The 9087-nt window shown below is 44.8% G+C and overlaps 1 protein-coding gene across 1 annotated transcript in view; it reads right to left on the bottom strand.

Moving 5' to 3' along the window:
• PCTP (phosphatidylcholine transfer protein) overlaps positions 1-9087 on the bottom strand; it is a 23187-nt gene that overhangs the window by 13390 nt on the left and 710 nt on the right. The gene's annotated exons all lie outside the window — the stretch shown is intronic.

The raw sequence follows: 9087 nt of genomic DNA, 5'->3' as shown, positions 1-9087 counted from the left end.
AAAAAAAAAAAAAAAGAACCATTCAATAATTGGGAGTTGGTCAAAATCATGTGCAGGATACCACTGCCAGAAGTAGCAGCAAATTTACTGTAGCAGATATTCCCTTTCTTGCTTGCTAAGAAAATCCCTATGGCAATATGTCTGGCTAATGACTTCCCTGGTGTCCTGAGAAGGTAGAGGTAATTACAATGCTTCCTTCCTGTTTTGAATGTGGACACGATATTTAGCACAGTAGTGGTCATTTTATCATATACTGAAGGAACAAACCTAAGAAGGCAGAGTCAAAAGACTAAGAGTTTTGCTGGCCTCTGAGCAGTTAAAAAATGTTGCCAACTGTACACTTCAATTCCCTTGCATTCCTTCTAAATCGTTAGCCAAACTGCTTCTCCCCACTGATCAATCAGAACCATGCTTGCTGACCAAGCTGGTGCAGTGTCTCTCCTCTAGACTCTAGATTCCAGGCCAGTGGCAGCCTAAGCTGGGCAACAAGCCCTCAGTTGGCCTCAGGTGCAACATTCTCTGCTTGATGATCTAATGACACTAGGCTCCATCTCAGCTTGCTCCATATGATTTCCAAGTCTTGATGGCTCCTCTCTATAAAAGAAAAACTCTAACTTTCAGAGAGACCTAAAAGTGAAAGCATTCTTCCTATTACACTAATGGTGATTCTGATGTTAACAGTTAGCAAAACCAAACAGCAGCCATCCTCTGCTCACTGCCCCCAATTCAGCCTCTGGCTCACCCAGGTATTAGGAAAGTATATTCAAGGGTGCAGGATGTTCAAGTCCTGCTCAACAAGTCACCTCTCCTCTTAATACCCAAGACCCAATTAAAATCAGAGGCTTATTTTATTTCCAAGAAGCCCACGTAAGCAATGACAGGGTGAGAACACAAGACTGGCTGATCCCTGGAGACAGAAGCTGGGGATCCTACCCACCTCCCTCCCCTCACTCCTCCAGATCTAAACATTGAGATTAGATCTCTGCTGCCCCACAGCTCACCCTAACCCTGAGAGAAAAGTGAGGAGAGCGAGCACCAGAACTGTAACACACCTGAACATATGTCTGCTCAAGGAAATGGAAAATGGTGGGGGCTGGGGGAGAGAATGTGCAGTGAGGCACAGAACTAGGTCTACAGCAGAAAGCAGGTCTACACACCGCCTTAATGCTCAGCTGTGAGACGTGGCAGAGTCATGCCCACCTATAAAACGTGACTCACTCACTGCTCAATGGTGCTATCAGTCATGCCGGTAACTACCCCTTCCTTTGGAAGAGGAAGAAAGAATGGGGAAAAGGAGGAGGCAAAACACAATCCTTAATCCCAAGGCTGAAAAGCTCAAGATATAAATGGAATTCTGACCCCACTGGGGGTTGGGGATGGGAACTTGTCAGCCACCCAGGTAAGTCTGTTCTCACGGGACTTAAATATGTGCTTCTCTCCTAAGGGCCCAGCCCAGGTGAAACTACAGAGTTCTCCACATGATGCCAGCTGAGCCCGTAGAAAGCGGCAGCACATGGGACCAGTCCTGGGAGGGTATGACCTGCGCACCATCAGGCTTCATCAGACCCAGGGCAGGCAGGCGGTCCTCCTCACTGCCAGACATCTGGTTTTCAAACCCTCAGTCAAGCCTTTGGTCAGATCTTTTCAGCTCAACGCCCACTTGCTCTGATGGCTGCTGTGAGCCCTGCGAGCAGGCGTCACATGCTCTACTGGAGCGCCCACTGGCATGGTAACGCAGCCCCAACCTCGAGGCCTGACCGCACATCTCTGCACATCTCTCTGGAAGCTTCTGGAAGCAACCCATGGCCCTTCTCTGCCGCAGGAAGTTCCCAGCACTGCCCAGGGGACCACATTCACTCCCAGAGAGACAACCACTGGAAAGTTGGGGGAATAAGTCTAAAAATGGACATGGCTTGGAGCTCAAAACACTCTTTTTTTCTTATCCTCTGCTCTCAGTCCCGTTTCTTTTCATCTCTTGGGCACTCCCCCTCCCCTATTCACCTCTCACTGTGTGGTAACCTCCTGAGCACCATGCTGGAGGCCCCCACACATCAGTGGTTCTCAGCATGGCCCCTGGCCCAGTCCCATCTGCACCACTTTGCAACTGTCATGCCCACTTCACAGCCCCTGAGACAGAAACTCTGAGAATGGGGGGTGCAGAGCGGGGTTCAGCTCAGAATTTTAACAAGTCCTGTAGCTGATTCTGATGCACTCGAGTTTGAGAACCATCCTGCTTTTTCTCATTTCCTTCCATGATTGTTGAGAGGTCAAGACTCCTTAAAGGCAAGAATCCTAGCACTGCATATAGCACAAGACTCCAAAATGAAAAGTAAATGACCAACATCGCCAGTCAGGGCCATGCCTAAGCACTCTCCAGCCTCAACTTCACCCCTCTGGCCCCCTTGGAAAACAAGGCAAGCTCAGCCTGCCTCAGGAACTGGGCACGAGTGCCCCTCCACTGCAGAAGTTTAAAACCCAGGCTGGTCCCTTGCAACTCCTGGAGCGATTTCATTTCAAAAAGAAAAAAAAAAAAATGACAGCAACTCAAATATACATAAAAAGAGTAGACTAATCAACACCTACTTGCCAGGGGAGCTCCAAAGCCCACCCCCACACACACACCTCACCCACCCACCCGGTCAATGAAATATAGGGTGAGGCTGGCAGTGCCCTCAGACCTCCCGGGGAAATAACATGCCTAAGCTTTAAGCAGCTGTCTCTGGTGTGTCTCTCTTCAGGTATTTGTATGATGCAGTCTCTTCCCTTCTACCTTCACTCTGTTATTACCTCCTCAGGGAATTTTCTAGATTGCCTTATCTAAAACACAGCACCCTACCTCTGGCTACCCCTGCCTTTCTACTCCTTTATTTTTTACTTTCTTTATAGAATTTTTCACCTGATTATTTCACTATAGACTAGAGGTTTCTTCTCATCATTGGTCAAGAACCACACTCCTGTTCCTGCTTATCCCAGAAGCACATGGGTGAAACTGGATAATGACTTCCCTGAAGGAATAAGTAACAGCTGGGCAGGGCAGAGGTTTTCACCCTTTGCCCTGACTATGTGGCTGCTAGACCAGACTCTTCCCACAATATCTCCCTGCTGCTTTTGGTTACTTTCACTTCCCCAGAGAGAGAGCACAGCTCTGCCTTGATGTGAGTCTATCCCGTAACTGAATTTACTAAACAGGTTCATGTCTGATGATTAGTTATGAAGTCTTGGTTGATTCACTTAAAAAATCAGGAACTTCCAGATTGGTATGCAAGATAAATGAAAACATATTTGTGACAACATTCTGTAAATTAAAGTACCATGTAAAGATAGGTTATTGCCATTATAACCTGGGGTGAAAGAGGAAAGAAACAGTGTAGGCAAAGAAATTGTTTTATAAAGTGGAGGAAAATGTAAGTCTAAAATTCTATGATTTGATAGAAAAAGAAAATGAAAAAGGTCGAACGATCATCTATCAAAAGTTGCCATCTGTCTAAAAACATGAGTCAGAATTAGTAGCTCTCCTAAAGAGAGCTCCAATCTTTGTAAATACCCTTGTTACATTTAAAACTCCTTCAAGTGCCTTTAAGAGTAAAATGTCTTCTCAAAGCACTGATTAGTCTGCACCCATCTTTACAGAGCACTGGCTAGGAACTTTGCTACAGCATCACTGAGATAGAGAAATCAGCTCACGATGGACTAGTCACAGACTCTCTATGATGCTGACACAAAGCAAGTTATCCCAAGGGAAGGGCCACCAGATGGACAGGTTAAAAGGACCATAAAGCCTGTGAACCTGAGAACTGGGACTGTGTAGTCTCCTTATCTATAAATCCCAAGTGGTAAAGGCAACATACTATGTGTGTGAACCGCTTTGAAGTGGCTTTTCATAGTCAAGATATTCATCCACTATGTCTCTTCCCAGGTGATGGTTCATCCCTCCCCCCATGATGAACAGGATACCTTTGGAGGGGCATACATGGCACCTTAGTAGTAAAAAACTGAACAAGGGAGTAAGTCTTATAGGGTCATCTGTCTCAGTTTCTCCTTATGGGATCTCCCAGGCCAAGGAAATTAGAGTAATTGGTAAGAGGATGGGAAGAGACACAAGAGAGGTTCCAAGGGTTCATGCCAGCACAGTGGAATCTGTGGATGGTTTTTAAGTAGGATGAATGAAATGGCTAATTGAGGAGGTTGAAGCAAAGCACTGAAAGCAGCAATTATCAAAAGCTGGGTGGATCATTGGGATGACCTACAAGCTCCCAATATGAATGGGGCCCAAACAAGTTCACCTCCGGTGGAGGAATTTAAAAAGCCAAAAGGCAAAAACTACAATGAAAACCTCACCTGGAATTCCCAGGAGCAAGCAAGTCAGAAAAAGTAAGCACTATGAAAACTGACAGTGGGGTCTGTGTCTTCTGGGTGACTCCCCATTCAAGGATCCAGAGATCCAAAGCCATACATACACGTGTGGATAAAAAGGGTGGGGCTGTAGAGGGTGGGGAAGAAGAGACATGTAATGGCAAGAATATGCATGGTGCATGGTGGATTACATACTGGCCCACAGACAGAAATGGGCTTCAGGGAAGATAGTGCAGTCTGAGGCACAGGGTGGAACAAGCTGAATTCACTTTTGATGAAAAGTGTTATTCTGAAGATAATATTTACTAACTAGAGTTTAGAAGGAATTCTCTTCTAGGAGAAAGGCCAAGGACAAGAGTCAATCTGAAACGAAAATAACACAGTAGCTAAGTAGGTGAGGCAGCAAATAATGGTGAATAACAGTAGGCCCCAGCATGGACTCTAGCTAAGAGCTCGTTCCCCCATCCAACAGGGCTGCTGGATATTTTAGTACAGATGCATTTGTTATGCCTTCTCCACAGACACAGGCCTCAGCAAATGCAGGCAACAGTCCTGCGTCCCACCCCTAAATTCAGGGGCACACAGGAATCTCCAAACTTACATAAGTTCTCAGGGACACTTGTGATTTGCATCAATGTCCCAGGACTACTCTCATCCCCAACCAGAGTGAAATAGGACACACATATTGGTGAGTAGGGACAGGAACTATTCTCAATAACACTCACCTTCTTATAAGTGGGACGTGGGTCTTGCTACCTATTAACACCCAATGGAAACCAGTCTTAGCACAAGTCTGTGAGCACAGAAGTCCTGACGGGCTTTGTCCACAATTAACTTAGAGTCCAGTGCTGCAATGGTTCCTGTCAAGAGCACCTGGCACAGGGGCAAGGGGTGGGTCTTGACAATGCAGCGAAGGTCTCTGCAACCCTTACTGACTTGTTCTGTGATGAAATCAAATTGTACAACGACCATATCATGATATGATATAACACCAGTGCTAGCAAGATTCAATCATTAATGTAAATAAGTCCAGTGGTTGTTCGGATATTAATGATCAGATGTATTAAATTGAGAAACTGAGTTAAGGCCTCCTCGGGATATACTATCTATGGAAATGGTGGGTTTAGCTAGTCACCAGCTGAATTCTACACTAACTTGTTTTGTATAAGTATTGATCTATCACAGGCACAAAAGGGATCAAATAAATCAAGGCAGAAAAGAGTGGTCAAGATAATCTAAGCATATGTAGATGTATGTAATGGTAGTATAGGGCAGATGAGCTGGTTATTTAAATGTACTCTTCACAGCACTGATTCCTCCAAATGTTAGACATACTTACATTGACACTATTGCAGTGTTTGTTATATAAGTACAATTCCAACTGAAACAGCTATGCTCTTTTTACACAAGGAGTATCTTGTTATATGATAAAGAATCTGACTGGTCTTATCTCTGGTTCCTTGCACAGAGTTTCTAAAACCCCTGGAATCTGACAGTTAAGTGGAGTGAGTCTCTTTGCTATTCAGGAGCCCATGGGTTCATGGCCAAATTTATGCTCAAGGCTGGCTCAGATTGGGGCAAATTACTGAAAAGACCAAGCTTTGATCAGGACTTTGAGCCATATGATACCAGCTCAACCTCCTGACCTCTGGGGGGCGAAGGGGGTGGGCAGAGACCAAGCTCAGTAGCCTATGTTCAATAAGGTAATGGAACCCTCGGAAAGTCTGGTGAAGCTCCTGCCCAGGCTGGTAAACCCAAGGGGGTGCTGGAGGGTGCTGTGTCCTGTTTTCAATTGGAGCAGGAAGAGAAGGTCCTTGACCCGGTGGGGCTCTCCATCTGGTTATTTTTAATTTATACCTTTATGATACAACTAATCACATGCAAGGCACTTTCTTCAGTTCTGTGAGTCTTTCTAGCTAATTACTGAACTTGAAAAGAGTTGTAAAAATCCTTCAGATTTGTAGCCAGTTGGTCAAAAGGGAGAGCAGTCTTCTGGATGGGTGCTTTTAGCTTCTGAGAGCTGCATGGCTGTTCCGTGGTTAGTAGTAGAATCGAACTGCAGGACACCGATCAGAGCCAGATGACCTATGTAGCAACTCTGTTCTCTGAGATAAGGGGAAGAAAAGAGAAATGGAAGAAACAGGTGCAAACCCCATCAGGCATTCAAAGGGAACACTTTCATGGACTGGTGCAGAATTAGCCAAATAAACAAAAAAGAAAGCAGAATAAAAGATGTAAAAGGATGATGGAAGAAACCTGTTCCTCTCTCCCCCCAACATATGATAGAAAATGAGCAGGATCTGTATCGTGCACATTTTGAGGCAAGGCCAATTCAAACCTAACATGAGAATTTACAACTGGAAAGAGGTAGCAAGTAGATGAGGAACAAGAGCTCTAAGATGACGGCAGATTGGAATACTTTTGCATGACTACTAAGTGCAAAGCATCTCCGAAAATAAAGGCAAGGAACAGCACAGCAAAGGAAGACCTGACTTAGCACAGGAACCTCTGGTTACTGCTCTGCCCCTACACCTTCCTATCAATAGAACTGTTTTCTGTGTCAGTCTCCACTTTGTTAAATGGGGAACTTGCCCTGGGAATCTCTGAGGTCCATCCATGTTCAGGATTTCTATGACTCTGTGATATCAGAAACGGTGAGGCGTTCCTTGTGACAGAGATCTCATTGGTTTTCTGCTCACTCCATGCCATACACTCTGACATGCCATACACTTAGTAAGCAAGTACTATCCATCCAGAAATAAATATACGAGTTAGCGCCTCACCTGCCCCGAGGGAGCACACCATCTCACTCTGAGCACATGTCCTTGATAATGCACAGCAGCTTCGGCTGAATAACTCACCTGTTCATTTTGCAAACAGAGTGCCTATGATTGCTGCTTTCTCAGAGGTACAGCCAGGCTGTGTCAGGTAGCAGGCTCAGTAGGAGAACAGCAAAGCAACAAAGCAAATGGGGAGGTAGAGGAGGTGGGATGGTCTGTGTAGCACAGAGTACAGGAGATGTGGATGAGGCCTGGGAGACAACCAGTTCGGCAGGCAGCATTTGGCATCTGTCTTCTTTAAGAGAGGTAGTGCAGGCACGTGTTCAAGGCACAGTCTAGAGCCAGCCAGCTGAGTCCTGGCACCTGCCTTAAACAATCAGCTTCATCTTTTCACGTACTCATTTCCATATAGGTAAAAAGGTGACAGTCATAGCACCTTACATGAGGGCTGATGTGCGGGTTGAGTAAGTCAATAGCTGCAAAGCACTGAGCAGCCTGGAACATAAGAAAGCCTGGAACGTGCCAGCTGCCACGAAGGTTATTCCTATTAGCGCTGCAATCAACTAAGTCACTGAAGGGGGGAGTGATATGACCGCTTTCAGGTACTTGACTGGCTTGTGAGGTGTAAGATGAGGGGGCCAGAGAACTGGAGAAACCAGTAGAGAGGTCACAGCAATTCTAGGTGAGAGGTACACCCAGCATGGCAAATGTAAAAGAAAAGAGAAGGGAAACGTGTAGATGCCAGATGCATCTGTGCCATCAAATCGACAAAACTTAGTGAATGCCTGGGTGTGGCTGGTAAGAAAAAGGAATAATTAGAAAGAAGATAAAAGTATTTTATCTGAAAACATAACCAAGCAGTTGAAGTTACACTAGGAAATTAGTTCTTCCTATTCTAGTCTATGGGCTTCTTGTTTATATTGTTATAGCCAATGGTCCTTAGTCAGCAGACATTCAGTTTGTTGAGTGAATAATTACTAACACTGGAATTACACCTGCAGCAGAGGGACAAACCTTCCTCTAGAGGCATTTGAGAACAGGTAGGGAAAACACAAAAACAATCTCTTCAAGTTGCTTGCATTCCTTAAAGTTTTAAGTCAAGAGATAAGCAAGATCAGCAAAAGGCTGACAATTTTCATCAGGAACTTAACATTCTGATATGTCAGAAGCCTAGGGCAGACTCCCATTGGGTGAGGTCAACGATGCCTACCAGTGGAGCCAAACAAAATGTAGCCGCTTCATACATAAAAATGCAACTATGGTGACGGAAGGCCCATGGGGATTACAATTGAGCTGGAAAAATGCACGAAATGAAGAATGATGTTTAAAAAAAAATTATGTTTATGGTGTAAAATTTTTTTTAATAAAATAAAATTTTAAAAAAGAAAATGGATAAAAAGCATAGATATAAGACATTAACATACATAAAATACTGGTTTTCTTTTCAAAAAGAAAAAAAAATGCAACTGTGGCAGCTCACCAACTTCCAGAATCTGTTCTGGATTACAAAAGATTTATCTTCTAATAATTTCTGAATGTTCAAATAAGCTTGTTCCACAATTCCAGTAACTGAAGGGGAGGAGTCCTGGGGCGATCAGAGGGGTCGGGAGGTCCGGGGTCAGAGCTCCTTCCTGCTCTACACTGTAATATTCTGGTCCTTTGTGAAGAAACCTGGATTTCACTTACCTTGCCTACAGGTGACTTTTAACCCACTTGCCACGTACCTACTGTCACAAAAAGGAACTGATGATCCCACCACCTGGATGGCTACCTGGTTCAAAGGGCCTTCTGGAACCTGCTTAATAACCAACTTCATTCCTCCTACCCTTTTAGTTACTCTTTCTCCTCGAAGTTTCAGACTAAAATTCACAAGGCAGGTCAGCAGTCAGAAGTCACCAGAATGGCTGTTGGGGATAGTAGGTTCTTACACACACACACACACACACACACACAC

This window comes from Condylura cristata, unplaced genomic scaffold (genome assembly GCF_000260355.1).
Source record: "Condylura cristata isolate star-nosed mole 26May11 unplaced genomic scaffold, ConCri1.0 scaffold00017, whole genome shotgun sequence".
Taxonomy (NCBI): domain Eukaryota; kingdom Metazoa; phylum Chordata; class Mammalia; order Eulipotyphla; family Talpidae; genus Condylura; species Condylura cristata.
The sequence above is the reverse complement of the archived record's forward strand: the minus strand, read 5'-3'. Positions and strand labels throughout refer to the sequence as shown.